Here is a 16,159-nt window from a genome sequence, read left to right as displayed (position 1 = left end):
TGAACTTGAACCCAAATGTGTTGACCCGATGGAGACCCATGCAAAGTCACTCAAAACACGGGTTCGATTCCAGGCTCTGGCAGACATCTGACAAAAGGCCAGCTCGATCTTTGCCTGTAAAAAGAATCACTGTCTGAGACCTTTAAATAGCCTGACTTACTGAAATTGGAAAAACTAGCCTGGCTAACGTAGGTCGCTTTCTCAGGGCATATGACGAATAAAACAGGCTCGCCTTGAAAAATCAGATATACTGGTTATCTTTAGCAGGCCCTTGTCTACAAAAAGCAGTCCTCCCTGACGTTTTTGGAGTAGAATTGAGTGAAATACAAAATTGTTTACACACTGCCAGTGGGCGAGCCGAGCCTGACTCTGAGGCTAACGTCAAAACAATGTACCCCCGGGACGCAGTATCACTCCAATTGCAAGTCCACAAATCACAAAAATAATCGGAGCATCTGGCTAAAGCACAATTCCCACATCTCCTAAAGGCTGCCCTCCTCGACCTTTTTTGTGTAGACCTAACTGTAAAATGGTGAACTTATGAACATGACGCGACCAAAACATGGCTGCCGACTAAGCCTATGCGGTCTCCCTGGCGCATAGGCTTATTACAAAAGCTTTCACGCCCCAAATCAAAATTCTGAGCCGACAGGTCTGTGGGGAATTGCTGTTTTTCCTAAAGGCTGCTCTCCTCGACCTTTTTGATGAACAATTCGCCAATTTTGCAAAATGACTCACTAATTAAAAACACAGAGGAAAAAAGCTAGAGCTACAGTAGCTACTTTTCGAGTTCGGTTTTCCGTCACTTCAGACTCACGATATAAAGGTCTAAAAGTGCTAAAACCTTCACCATAATTCAAGAGTAGTGTACTTTCACGAAACCAATCATTGATTCTAGCTTAAAATGTGTAAAAATAGGAGTTACCGAACGTGGCTGCCTCCAACACTATCAGGCGATTCCAGTTGAAAACAACAATGGCCGACGAAAAATAATTTATATTCGTAACGGCGAGCTGCGATTGGAAGCAAAATGAAACAGGAGCTAAAAACAGAGGGTGGGGGCTTGGTCAGCACACAATTTCCAGAAAGGATGTGTGTGCGTCTTGCCAAGCTTGTGCGTGTGGCAAGTAGGGTGACCACCTGTCCTGCTCTGCGCTGTATCGCACAGCATTTTCAATATGGGACGTGCGGGACAAGGGCTTTGCGACACAACGAAAGCGCGACAGGTGGTCACCCTAGTGTCAAGGGGCAGGATGAGTCAGAGAATTTGGAGCACGCGCGCTGTGGAGCAATTCAATTGAATTCAATCATGTATTGACATATCAAGGTGAAATTGCGTATGGTACTTCAGAATGATGTCATCTTGAAGGCACAAAGGTTTGAAAAACCATCAGTCAAAATTATATTTGATTTATTAACACAAAGATATTGTGGCAATGTGGACATTTACATAAATACACTTCTTTCAGCCATTTTGTTTTGCATTCCTTATTCAATTTCACCCTATAGAAAGACATGTATTCTACAAATCTGTAACAATTTTCGCTCTGGATAAAAGCGTTGGTTAGGGTTCCTCCTACCGGAGGAACCCTAACCAACAAAAACAATAGGTTCCCTGCTACCAGAGGAACCCTAACCAACAAAAACAATAGGTTTCCTCCGGAGGAAACCTATTGTTTTTGTTTTTTATTTTTCGGCGGCCATTGTTGTTTTCAACTGGAATCGCCTGATAGCTGTGTTGGAGGCAGCCACGTTCGGTAAGTCGTCACCTATTTTTACACATTTTAAGCTAGAATCAATGATTGGGTTTGTGAAAGTACACTACTCTTGAATGATGGTGAAGGTTTGAGCACTCTTAGACCTTTTAGATCGTGAGCTTGAAGTGATGGAAAACCGAACTTGAAAAGTAGCTATCTTTTTCCCTCTGTGTTTATATTAGTGAATCATTTTGCATCTCGGCGAATTCTATACCAAGGTGGAGGGGGGCAGCCTTTAGGAGAAAAAGCAATTCCCCACAGACCTGTCGGCTCAGAATTTTCTGGTCCAGAAGAAAGAGAGTCGGCTGCTGTACTGCCATAGACTATTCTTGCAAGGAGCTGAACATGAGCTCTGCCCTAGCCCAGTTGCCCACATGACTATTGTTAATTGTGCATTGACTGAGATTCTGGAAAGAGATCAACTCAAGAAGAGTTACAGTATCTGTGGTTTTTCAGCCTTCCTGGGGAAAGTTTGAAAAGAGTACTGTGGTTAAAATGTGTCAATTGTGGGAGGCAGGACTATCTCTAAACCTCATGCGGCCGCCGCAGCATTTCTGCCTTGGCATGACCTGCGCTGGGAGAGAGGGAAACAGCATGGATGGAAGTTGTGTGTGGGCTGATGTGTCTTTTATATAGGGTGAAATGGAAGAGTTACAATATCCGTGGTTTTTCAGCCATCTTGGTTAAAATGTGTCAATTGTGGGAGGCATGTTTTTGGACTACCTCTAAACCTCATGCGGCCACCGCAGCATTTCTGCCTTGGCATGACCTGCACTGGGAGAGAGGGAAATAGCATGGATGGAAGTTGTGTGTGGGCAGATGTGTCTTTATATAGGGGTGAAATGGAATAAGAAATGCAATACAAAATGGCTGAAAGGGGTGTATTTATGTAAATGTACACATTGCCTCAATATCTTTGTGTCAATAAATCTAATATCATTTTGACTGATGGTTTTTCAAACCTTATTGGCTTCGAGATGACATCATTCTGAAGTAGTACCATGGAGTACCGGAGGAACCCTAATTATTATTATAGAGCCGTAAATGCTGTGGGTTCGGAGAACCGGACCATGGCAGAAATTATATGTTCTTTGAATAGTCAACGTCATAGACGTATGACAGTAACTGTAGTGGAAACTTTATTTTGTAATGTTCGTTGAGTTTCTGCACTTTTCAGTTAGAATTTGCCACGTTACAGAGCCAGACAAGACTTTGCGGACAGCCCGCACATTCTCACGTCTGCTCAAAAGTTTCTGTGACGGCCCGCACATTCAAGTTCAAGTTCATCATCATATACTCATAAACAGCATTTATCAGTAATGAAATTCTTTGTGCTCAATGTCCGTTCAACTTAGAGAATAAAAAAATTTTATACTGGAGAATCGAGAAAAAGGGTAGAAAAAATAAGAAATATTGTAGTGCAAAAAGATATTTCAAGGACAGTTCAGCATCCTGATGGCATGTGGGTAAAAACTATCCCTGTATCTGCTGGTACGGGACCTTATGTTCTTGTATCGCCTTCCAGAAGGCAGGAGGGAGAAAAGACTGTGGCAGGGATGACTAGGGTCAGAAATGATCCGCTTGGCCTTTCTCCTGCAGCGCTGGCTGTAAAGGTCCTGAATGGATGGTAATGAAGTCCTTGTAATACGCTGTGCAGATTAGACCACTCTTTGTAGTGTCTTCCTGCCCTGGGCAGTGCTGTTGCCAAACCGTGTTGTAATGCCACCAGTCAGTATGCTCTCAATGGTGCAGCGGTAAAAATTGGTCAGTATAGTGCAGTCCATGCCAAATGTCCGCAGTAATGATTTAAATGACACCCTCACGAAAAAAAACGCTAACTCTCAAAAAGTATAGTAGCCTATCACGCTGTGCTAAAGGATCTTCTAGGATGTCTATCACGCAATGCGCAATTAAATCGGGTTCAGTCAAGACACTCACGTGATTGATTTCACCATGTATTCTTACACATGACAAATGGTTTTACATTGGCGGAATGGATGTACATGGGGAAGCGCTCCCCGCCTTCACTGCATTTGCAAGACATGAGGCAGGGAGCAACAAGTTAAATCCCCCACGGGGAGCACAGACAGACAACACGGGGGTTAAGGGGACGGTGGTGGGTGGCAGCAACGCAGACTGCAGGTTCGACAATGCGTGTGCGTGCATGGAGCGGCTTTATAGCACCGCCTATTGAGCTACGCCTATGGCCTGAGGGCACGGCGATGGGTGGTATGACGCGCGCTGCCCGAGTGCCTTGCCTGAACCTGCTTCGCTCATTTCAGTCAAGACACTCACGTGATTGATTTCACCATTTATTCTTACACATGACAAATGGTTTTACATTGACGGAATGGATGTACATGGGGAAGCGCTCCCCGCCTTCACTGCATATGCAAGACATGAGGCAGGGAGCAACGAGTTAAATCCCCAAACACCGACACTCCGCCAGTCTATACTATGTGTAGAGCGGAGCGTCGCTCCTCTTGAGACCGCATGACATCCCACCATTTACTGGTGATAAAATTCTGTATGCCCGGTCATGCTACCATTACAGTGACTACGGCTATGTGTGCGTATCCTTAACGTCGTATACCATCCGATGTGCGGTCCGCGGAGCCGGCCCACGCGCACGTCCCGTCAAGACCCAGCACTCAACGCGACGTGCGCCCGCAACCGCCCCCGCGCCGCCCATCACTCCGTTATCCTTCTCATCCGACGCGAAGATGGATGTACGGGAAGGCAGCACCATGCCGGAACGGGGATACGTTATCTAGTGGGAAGGAACGCAAAAGAAATGTGACAGCACACAGGCGCCACGCCTCCACATGCTGATCCCGGCCGGTGTCCGGGAATCTCCTGAGGTACTCCCCGCTTACAATAGAGCGTGCAGCTTGCATTCGCACTGGCGGCGGAGTTCCCACGAGACATTCTAGCACTAACGGTCCGGTACCCTTCTCATCCTGCATGGGGCAGATTTATGCTACCTCTAGAGACCCGTCCTCTAGCGCCCGTCGGCGACCCCAGGATGTACGCAAAGGCGCCTGTGTTCGTGCACCAAATATGGGTGTTACGTGAGGATGTGAGAAAAATGTGTCGGCGGCGCATCCGCCGTTCCCTGGGAGACCAGGGCATCTCAACGGATATCTCCATGCAAGCAACGTGGATTCTGATGGCCACTAGCGCATCAGAGCACGTCTGCGGATCACCACTGCTGCACAGAGATCCGAAGAGACATTCTAGCTTTAGCAATGTACGAAGCCACCCAACCACCGGATACGTGCAGACCGCGTTGGTCGCTTAGTTCTCAGACCCGCTCAGCTTGAGCGTCTATTGGACCACTGACCAATGACTGATTATTACTTGTTTTATTTCTTGCGAAACTGCTGTACAGACATGGCTCACGCAGTCTACACATGGGTGTCCGTTCATGCGCTCATCAGCTTCTGAGCATCCACAACGTCCGATGCGTTGGGGCGCACGTAGCGCTCGTAAGCCGATGACGACCAACGGCCCATCAGTTTCAGCGTTGACATGGGCACCTTCGCAGAGGCCGAGGTGGCCGCCCCGATTCGGAAGGAATGCGCTGTGTGCAGCTCCGGAGACAGGCCACAGTGCTCGCACAGGTTCCGGAGCCGCTGGGTGAACCATGGTCTGGTCATGGCCTTCCCAACCGCGTCGCTGGCGAATAGGGGCTCATCGGGTGTTGCCCGAGGGCAGCATGACAGGTACCGGCACATAGAGGAAAATGGACAGAAGGCACAGTTAGTTTGACCAATCACAATGGGAGTGCCCTTACATATTGTATCCGTTTTGCTGTGTTTCAGGACTATGGTGAACACCCCACTTCCCATTATTAAATCGGACATGGTGAGATCACGAGAAGGATCGAAGGCAGCGCATCTAGTGGTGTATTCGCCGCACCGCAGAAACCCGTAGAATGCCGTGAGAAACACCGTTTCGAGCAGAGCGTCGACTTACACCCCGAAGTATCCCCGTCTTAAGAGCAGACACCAGTTTGAGCAGTATGGGGAGTGTGATGGGGAGACGTTTGTCTTTCCTTTCGGGCCTCTGCTTGCGTAGACCGTTCATGAGGAGGCGGACAGCCGGGCTCCCCAGAAGGCTGCCTGCCGAAGGATCCACGCACCGAAGGTGGAACTGGACACCTGCCACCAATGCCTTGATGGACGATGGTTGCAGCTTACGGGATTCGAAGCAATGCACCATGAAGGCGCACAGCACGGACAGATTCACAGGCAAAGGGTTCACAGAGAAAGCACTGCAGTACGTGGAAAATTGAAGCCAGGCAGAATCGTATGATTTTAATGTGGAGGAGCACACACCCAACCTCATGTAGCGACATGCAGACAAAACATGCTGTTGTAGCACCTCAGCAGACCCAACCGACCCTAGTCTAGTACGGCTTGGTGGAACATGAGGCATACCAGGCCGGTCGGTGACGAGTGAGGGCGTAGCACGTGGAAGTCCTGCAATTTGAATCGAGATAGGGAATCAGCGCTTTGGTTGGCAAGCCCAGGGACGTAGGCTGCGCGCAATACAAAATTGCCCAGGACGCTTGTCCAGGTGAGGCGTCTGACCAGTCGGTTAATGAATGGCACCGAAGACCTCCCCTTATTAATAATGCAGACCGCTGCTTCGTTGTCGCAGAACACAGTGATCTTTTTCCTGCACCATAAATGCCCCCACAAAAGACAGGATATAACGATTGGGTATATTTCGTGAAGCGCGCTTGAATGGTGTTCCGGCGGAAGAGACAGGATCTCCTCGAGCCATGCAGCACAGAACCACTCACGACCGTGGTAACCCCCGAACCCGATGGACGGGGCAGCGTCGGTGTAGAACTCCAGGGCGGCGGACGTTTCTACTTCATCTTTATAGAAAAACGAAATGCCATTCCATTCGGCGCACAGGAGAGCCCAAAAGGATAAATCCAACCTGCACCCGACGTCGAGCGCCAGGGTGTCCTGCAGGTTTTCTACGGTTTTGCATAGGTCGAGGAGCCTAGAAACGAAAGCGCGCCCTTGAGGGATGATGCGCATTTCGAAGGTTAGATGCCCTAGCATTGACAGCAATTCGCGTTTACTCATGGACGCTGCACTGCAGGCGGCCCCCATTACGGAGCGGATGCGCTCGAGTTTCTCCGCGGGCAACGAGGCCTTCATTTGTACGCTGTCCAGCTGAATGCCAAGGAACTCGAGCGAGGTCAGCGGGCCTACGGTTTTTTCGTCAGATAACGGGACGCCCAGTGAGTCGAAAGTCTCTCGCAACACGGAAATGCAACGGCCCGGAGGCGAACAAGGAAAATCCACCACTAAAAAATCATCCAGAAGGTGCAGGACAAAAGGCAATTCGAGCACATTTAACAGGATCCAGCACAGCGCTTCCGACAGCGTGTCGAAGATGCGTGGGCTGCTGCGGCAGCCGAAGGTTGACCAAACAGAAAAATACAGCTTCCCGCGCCAGCGCACGCCGAACAAATGCCATTGAGAGGGGTGGAGTGGCATGACCTTAAACGCATCGGTCACGTCCGCTTTGCCCAGTCAAGCGCCCGCGCCTGCGATTTTAATCATATGAATTATGCGTTATCCACACTGGCATAATAAAGAGAAAAAGGCCCACGCGGTATAAGGCTGTTGATACTTGCCACCGCGCAGCCGTGCGGAGCCGACAGGTCCACTATCAGGCGTTTCTTGCCTGAATATTTGTGCGTGGCTACGCCTATGGGGCTAACCCTGAACGAGGAGAAAGGGGATTCATCGAAAGGCCCGATCATGAACCCTTTAGTTGTCTCTTTTTTTTTTTTTGAAGGAGTGTGTCCACGACCCTCGGCTCACGAAGTGCGCTCTGCAGGTTGTTACATTCATATTTGACAGTTGGCAGCTCAGATAGACCAGCACGAAACCCATGAGTCAGACCATTCAAAAGGTACGTTACAAAACACCGATCTGGATGCTTGTCCAGAGCAATTCTGAGTCTCTCAATGTTAATAGGGGTTGACACCAATTTATTCACTTGCCCTTCAGAGCTGGGCGGGCCCGACGAGGGCACACAGCTCGGGGATGAGCGTCCCCGCAGAAACTGCAAGCATGCAGGTACCTTCCTCCGACCACCTCTAGACACGGCCTGCAGGGTCGCCTCAGGTGTAGTAACGGGCGCATATGCGGTTCTGGGACACAGGTTTACAGTGTGAGCCAGAGATCCGCACACGGAGCAAGAGAGCGGCATGTGCCCGGTAAACACACGGCTCACCAAATCTAGGTCCCTCACTGACCAGTCCAGCCGCTGATTCCATTTCTGGAGGTGCAAGGCCGCCTTAGCGGACAGACATTTGTGGTACTCGTAGAACAAACTACCACCGTAGCGCAGGGCCAGATCACAAATAAGAGCCAGGTAGTCATCCATTTCGACGCGACGCTCGGGGTACGCCTCGCATAACGTGTCACGGTACACCCCGAATGCCACGCAAAATTCGGCCAAAGTCAAGTTCTTGGACATTCTGGGGTCGCTGCCCTTAAGGAACACGGACACTTCCCCGCAGTCGACCACACGCCGGTCCAGAAGGTCAGTCGCACCAAGCAATATCTGGACTAAGTTGATATCCATACCTGCAAGGATTTGGCTCCTCAGTTGTACGGACACGCCAGCTGCGGGGGACAAGAACGGTACACCGGAGGCCGCAGCCGGTACAGCCGAGGCCAGGCTCCTCCGTGGCACCACGTCTCGGTCGGAGGCCGCAGGAACCCCACGAACCCGGAGAAGGTCGGAACGGGATCCCTTGACACCCCGGCTTCCAGGACGGCGATGCGGGAACTCATGTCGCCGAGGGAAAGCTGAATGTCCGAGAGGGCGGCCAGCACAGGATCACGGGGGGCGCTTGTGGACGGGCTTGGCTCCCGGAAGCGAGCCCTCTTCGCAGGCAGCACGGCAGTAGGACGGAGCCCCGCTTCCCTTTCGCCAACGCTTTTCCCGGGGGAGCACCCAGGGGTGCGGATGGAGCAGCCGAGCCATGTTCCAGGAAGAACACGAACAGATCCTCGTGGCTGCATCCAAGGGATGGTGTTATTCCCTTGGCGTACAGGGCGTCCAGGATCTTGTACACCGGCCAGTTCTTCATGTTAGCTGTTTTCCCTGCCAAACGCGAACTACGCCTGACTCGGATCCCCGAGTCCTCGCCATCCGCGCAGAGATCCTCCGAAGGAGACTCCTCAGGGGGCTGATGGAGACAATCCACCAGATCCCCAGAACCACCCGCATCGTCCAGATCCGAGGAGGACATGACGAAAGGGAGACAACGCAAAGACAACGACCAGACAGACGATCAAACCGCGGACCGCAAAGCAATGGCAGCAACGCAGACTGCAGGTTCGACAATGCGTGTGCGTGCATGGAGCGGCTTTATAGCGCCGCCTATTGAGCTACGGCTATGGCCTGAGGGCACGGCGATGGGTGGTATGACGCGCGCTGCCCGAGTGCCTTGCCTGAACCTGCTTCGCTCATTTCATGTTCAATTCTGCTAATTATCCTTGCACCTTCCGCCACAGGTTGTTGTTGTAAAAACGGACAAGACATGGCTGTGACAATCAAATCTTGTTTACATAAAATAAGCCTGATCCCGAGGAGGTTCAAGTTAACGGACTTGTTGCTATGACAGAATGAGCGTCCAGAATGAGCGTTGAAGCTCCGAACAATCCAAGATCATGACAAATCGTCAATTATCAAATTCAGCTAACTGAGTGAGCGACGTATGCTGATGGACCGGGAGTCAGAGACTTGTGTTCCCAGCTTAACGCACTGCTTCCTGTCAGACAGGAAGTCTGTGATCCACCTGCAGGTGGAATCAGGCACGTTCAGCTGGGAGAGCTTGTCCTGAAGCAGGGCGGGGATGATGGTATTGAAGGCAGAGCTGAAGTCCACAAACAGGATCCTGGCATAGGATGCTGGGGAGTCCAGGTGCTGTAGGGTGAAGTGGAGGGCCATGTTAACTGCATCGTCCACAGACCTGTTGGCTCTGTAGGCAAACTGCAGGGGGTCCAGTAGAGGGTCTGTGATGGATTTAAGGTGTGCCAGCACCAGGCGCTCGAAAGACTTCATTACCACAGAGGTCAGGGCGACGGGTCTGTAGTCATTATGTCCTGTTGGCCTTGGCTTTTTGGGCACAGGGATGATGGTGGAGGACTTGAGACAGGCTGGCACATGGCATGTCTCAAGGGAAGTGTTAAAGATGTAGGTAAACACCGGAGACAGCTGGTAAGCGCAGTGCTTGAGGGTGGCTGGAGAGACAGAGTCCGGCCCAGCTGCTTTGCGGGGATTCTGCCTCTTGAAAATTCTGTTAACTTCACCCTCCTGAATGGAGAGAGTCGTCACTGTAGAGGGGGGGAAGTGGGGGGCCTCCTGGGTGGGAAGGGGTAGTTCAGGACTGTCCAATTGTCTTTCAAATCTGCAGTAGAACTCATTCAGGTCGTTGGCCAGGCGGGAGTCGTTAGTGGAGTGGGGGGCTCTGGGCTTGTAGTTGGTAATCTGCCTGAGCCCTCTCCAGACAGAAGCAGAGTCGTTTGCAGAGAATTGGTGTTTTAGTCTCTCTGAGTACAGTCGTTTAGCCTCCCTCACCGCCTTGTTAAACCTGTTCTTCGACTCCTTGAAACTGTCTTTGTCCCCACTCCTAAACGCGGCCTCTTTCGCTGACCTTCTGAGTTTAGCTGTAAACCAGGGTTTGTCGTTGTTGTAGCTCACCCTGGTGCGTTTTGGTATACAGCAGTCCTCACAGAAGCTGATGTATGATGTCACAGCCTCTGTGAGCTCATCCAGACTATTGGTAGCAGTCGTGAACATGTCCCAGTCAGTGCAGTTCAAGCACGCCCGCAGATCCTCCATAGCTTCACTGGTCCACTGTTTTGATGTCCTCACAGCAGGCTTACAGCGCTTTAGCTTCTGCCTGTATGCAGGAATCAGGTGCACCATGGTGTGGTCAGAGTGACCCAGTGCTGCTCGGGGGACCGCATGGTATGCTTTGCTGATTGTAGAGTAGCAGTGATCCAAGGTGTTTCCTTCTCTGGTAGGAAATTTGATGAATTGTCTATATTTTGGGAGTTCTTGAGTGAGATTGCCTTTGTTAAAGTCGCCTAGCACAATAACCAAGGAATCCGGATTTTCATGCTCCACACTCAGTATCTGGCTGGCGAGCACACGTTGAGCCTCGTTGACGCTAGCCTGCGGAGGCATGTAGACACCAACCGGAATGAATGATGCAAACTCTCGTGGCGAGTAAAAAGATCTACAGTTAATAAAAAATGATTCCAGATCAGGAGAACAGTGCTTCAGAATCACTGTCACATCTTCACACCAGCCACTGTTAATGTAAAAACAAATACCACTGCCTTTGGTTTTGCCAGAGAGCACAGGGTCAAGATCCGCTCTCAGCAGTTTGAAACCTGCTAGCTGTAGCGCAGAGTCTGGGATCAGTTCACTCAGCCATGTCTCCGTAAAGCACAAAACGGAAGATGAATGAAAGTCTCTGTTTTAATTTGTCTGTTTTAATTTAATTTGTCTCTTACTTTTTGCCAGCCCTCTCCTGGATTTTGCAGACTTTGAGGTGTTCCCTGGCGTTCTGATTATCCATCCATCATCTGCTGCTTTTTCGGGGGTCGGGTCGCGGGGGCAGCAACCTAAGCAGGGAGGCCCAGACTTCCCTCTCCCCGGCCACTTCCACCAGCTCTTCCTGGGGGACCCCGAGGTGTTCCCAGGCCAGCCGAGAGACATAGTCCCTCCAGCGTGTTCTGGGTCTTCCCCGGGGCCTCTTCCCTGTGGGACGTGCCCAGAACACCTCACCAGGGAGGCGTCCAGGAGGCATCCTTATCAGATGCCCGAGCCACCTCAACTGGCCCCTCTCGACGCGGAGGAGCAGCGGTTCTACTCTGAGCCCCTCCCGGATGACCAAGCTTCTCACCCTATCTCTAAGGGAGAGCCCGGACACCCTGCAGAGAAAACTCATTTCGGCCGCTTGTATTCGCGATCTCGTTCTTTCGGTCACTACCCACAGTTCGTGACCATAGGTGAGGGTAGGAACGTAGATCAACTGGTAAATAGAGAGCTTCGCCTTTCGACTCAGCTCCTTCTTCACCATGACGGACCGACGCAGAGCCCGCATCTCTGCGGACGCCGCACCGATCCGCCTGTCGATCTCGCGCTCCATCCTTCCCTCACTCGTGAACAAGACCCTGAGATACTTGAACTCCTCCGCTTGGGACAAGATCTCCTCCCCGACCCGGAGATTGCACTCCACCCTTTTCCGGTCGATAACCATGGCCTCAGATTTGGAGGTGCTGATTCCCATCCCAGCCGCTTCGCATTCGGTTACGAACCGCTCCAGTGAAAGCTGAAGGTCACGGCCCGATGAAGCCAACAGGACCACATCATCTGCAAAAAGCAGCGACCCGATCCTGAGGTCACCAAACCGGACCCCCTCAACGCCCTGGCTGCGCCGAGAAATTCTGTCCATATAAGTTATGAACAGAATCGGTGATAAAGGGCAGCCCTGGCGGAGTCCAACCCTCACCGGGAACAAGTTCGACTTACTACCGGCAATGCGGACCAAACTCTGGCACCGGTCGTACAGGGACCGAACAGCTCCGATCAGGGAATCCGGTACCCCGTACTCCCGGAGCACTCCCCACATGAGCCCCCGAGGGACACGGTCGAACGCCTTTTCCAAATCCACAAAACACGTGTAGACTGGTTGGGCGAACTCCCATGCACCCTCCAGGACCGTGCCGAGGGTGTAGAGCTGGTCCACAGTTCCACGGCCAGGACGAAAACCACATTGCTCCTCTTGAATCCGAGGTTCGACAATCCGACGGACCCTCCTCTCCAGGACCCCTGAATAGACTTTCCCAGGGAGGCTGAGGAGTGTGATCCCCCTAAAGTACCAGAGGGGGACCGGAGCACACCCTCCGGTCCCCCTTTTTAAAGAAGGGAACCACCACCCCGGTCTGCCAGTCCAGAGGCACTGTCCCCGATGTCCACGCAATGTTGCAAAGTCGTGTCAACCAAGACAGCCCTACAACATCCAGAGCCTTAAGGAACTCCGGGCGGACCTCATCCACCCCAGGGGCCCTGCCACCGCGGAGCTTTTTAACCACCTTGGTGACCTCAGCCCCAGAGATAGAAGGCCCCCCTCTGATGTCCCCAGACTCTGCCTCCACGTCGGAAAGCATGTTGGTGGAATTAAGGAGGTCTTCAAAGGATTCCTTTCACCGATCCAGGACGTCCCCCGTCGAGGTCAGCAGCGCACCATCCCCACCATATACAGCGTTGACAGTGCACTGCTTCCCCCTCCTGAGTCGCCGGATGGTGGTCCAGAACCTTTTCGAAGCCGTTCTGATTAAATCTTCAAATTCAGAGTAACCTTCGAGCAAGCTCTTACTCTGTTTGGCTCTGTTGAGGAAAAAAACGGGGCGCTCTTTTTGGCCATGGTTAGCAGCCAATAGCAGCTGATCAAGGTTTCTCCTATCGATACATACCCCCTTTTAAACCAATGCATGAACGCGCAATTATCCCAGACAACTCAACCACTAATTTTTACAACTGATATTTCTGTATATTTTATATAAAAATGCCTGCTTATTATTTATGAAGATTGCATGAATTTAAAAGCATACATTTGTTGCTGCTCATTTACAATTCAAAATATAAAAAGTGAAATGTAGAATGAAAAGGTTGTCTTCTCATTTCCCTGAAATTTGCGATTTTCGGAAACCAACTTTTTGCTTTTTGTCGTGTTTAGAGCACGGCATGATTTTCGCTAAGGAAGACACAGGCAAATCGATTAGGCTGTGTTGTGAATGACACACACAACCTGCGTGACCCACAGAGGTTGAGTAAGTGAGTTGTCAAGGTGATTTCTGTTATTACAGCTCACGATTGGACCTTTGGATTGGACACGGAAGATAGAAACCACATCTAGTAGGAAAAGAATATAGGCTATAGTGCAAAATCACGCACCAATGAAAACTCTCTTGGATTATGACTAAATTAGAATGTTGATTTTAGCTTTGGTACAAATTGTATTGCGTCTGGGTCCAGAGTCCGCCTATTGAGTACCCCCGTACTAGAGGATGTAAGATGGGTCTGTAAACCTCGCCCTTCTCTGCATCTGATTGGCTGTGAGGTTTAGGCATTAGGAGTGACAATTGGTTCCAGCATGGGCGTAGATTTAGGGGGGGACGCTAGGTATTAGTCCCCACCAATATTTTAAGATGACAAAATTGTCCCCACCAATATTTTAGCGAACTCCTTTGTGCTGTAATTTGGATCGATTCCGAAAAAATATTTTGCACAATACATTTGCAAAACTCATTTGTATTATTGTTCGTCGCCCAGAAAAGTGAAAAATACATTTTCAAGTTATTGAAGGACTGAAATTCTTTGTGTCTATTCCAATATGTAATGATGGTATTCAATGACACAAATCTGTGTTCTAGAAAGAGTGGTCTGGAGTCGCAGAGGTCCGATAATATCAGCTTTAATGCAGCAGTTGGAAATCAACAAGTACAGAGCTCTGGGGTTGTCTACGTTTCCCTACCCGCAACAGAGTTTGGGCTGGTTTACGAAGTCCAACTGCCTATCTTTCCCTGCCCCAGCATATAATATACAGTGTAATTAAAACACAAAGATGAAAAAAGGGTTGAGCTTGTTCTCTCGTGCATCAGGGAGTTGTTCTTGCCTACGCGTCCCACCTGCTCGGGTGCCATCTCCACCCGGTTTCTATGGAAGCAAATTGTTACCAAAATTCAAATGAAAATGCATTTCCAGAAATGCATTTGCATTTTAAGAATGTGGCTGCATTATTTGACTCATAAATGAAATTAGTAATCAATCATCCTATTTGCATTTTAATTTTCTTCTTCAAGAGTGCTCAATCTTTCACTTAATTAAAATGAAAAAGAAATAGACATTTGAGATTTAATTTTCAAAACATGCCCCAGCAAATAGATACCAAAATTCAATTTGAAATGTAAAATTTGAAAATTAAAATGCATTTCCAGAAATGCATTTTCATTTTAAGAACGTGGCTGCAAAATCATGACCACAATTCAAATTCAAATGCATTTCCAGAAATGCATTTTCATTTTCAAGAACGTGGCTGCAAAATCGTGACCACAATTCAAATGCATTTCCAGAAATGCATTTTCATTTTAAGAACGTGGCTGCAAAATCGTGACCACAATTCAAATTCAAATGCATTTCCAGAAATGCATTTTCATTTTAAGAACGTGGCTGTAAAATCGTGACCACAATTCAAATTCAAATGCATTTGCAGAAATGCAAAATGAACGAAAAAGCATTCTGAGCGGCGCAGCAGAGTGACGTCAGTAGCCGCTCTTCTTCAGCTCCCTGCTGACCGAGCTACCCATCTTGTTCGGTAGGGAGCGGTGTGCACATCTGCATTGCATTACATTGCAAATGTGCCGGGAAATTGATTGAATTGCCGGGTCTTTAGAGCAGCGTGGTGATGAATCAGCATCAGGGGTTCAGGTGAGCAGTAGAATTTGTCCATTTTGGTAAAGATTGCATTAAATTGCTGTTTTTAAGGGATGTTTAGACAATGTTACCCATGAATGTTATCATTCACACTTATACTTGTAGGTATAAGTGTAGTAAAAAGGTGCTATAAATTGGGATGCCCAAATATAAGTCATTATTTCATTGCTCAGAAGTCCAGTACAGATGATGTAGGCCTAGAACAGCTCCATAAAACCTAAACCAATTACCTACATATCATTTCTTTTTTTATTGGGGGGGGGGGGAGTGGCGTTCAGTGTCCCTACCAAAGCTGAGACCAAACCTACGCCCTTGGGTTCCAGAGCAAGTTGTAAAGTTGTTGAGCATGGGTAAAATGCTGTGTCGGCCACGGCCACGACTCCCCTCCCCCCCCCCGCTCTCTCCCTAATGTCAAAAGCATGCCTGCTTTTGACATCAAGTTTAGGCTATGGCATTGAAGACAGCGACACACCACACAAGCTTGAGTTTAAATACATTATTTAATATGACATTACTTACTGTACACTGCAAGTCTTGAGTTGCTTAAATGTATGATGCTGCTAATCATTCCTAAGTACCGTTGTACTCCCGGAAAAAGTGTGTGTTTTGCCTTTTCTTGAAGGTGGGGAGACAGTCAGTGTCTCTGATGAAGGTGGGGAGGTGATTCCACTGTTGGGGGGCCAGACAGGAGAAGAGCTTGGGTTGGGAGCGGGCGCTCTTGAGAGGCCAGACGGTTATCAGAAGAAGACCGTAGGGGGCGGGTGGGGGTGTAAGGCTGGAGGAGAGACTTGATGTCGTCGGGTGCAGTCCCATTCACCGCTCGGAAGGTCAGTACCAGGGTCTTGAAT

At 49.7% G+C, this 16,159-nt stretch overlaps 1 pseudogene; it reads right to left on the bottom strand.

The window, feature by feature from the left end:
- Positions 1-6,163: 6,163 nt before the first annotated feature.
- On the bottom strand, positions 6,164-9,051 carry LOC134032837 (uncharacterized; annotated as a pseudogene).
- Between the last annotated feature and the right edge of the window lie 7,108 nt (positions 9,052-16,159).

The sequence above is a fragment of the Osmerus eperlanus genome, chromosome 13 (assembly GCF_963692335.1).
Source record: "Osmerus eperlanus chromosome 13, fOsmEpe2.1, whole genome shotgun sequence".
Lineage (NCBI taxonomy): Eukaryota > Metazoa > Chordata > Actinopteri > Osmeriformes > Osmeridae > Osmerus > Osmerus eperlanus.
Note: the sequence above shows the minus strand (reverse complement) of the source record. Positions and strands in the feature narration are given on the sequence as shown.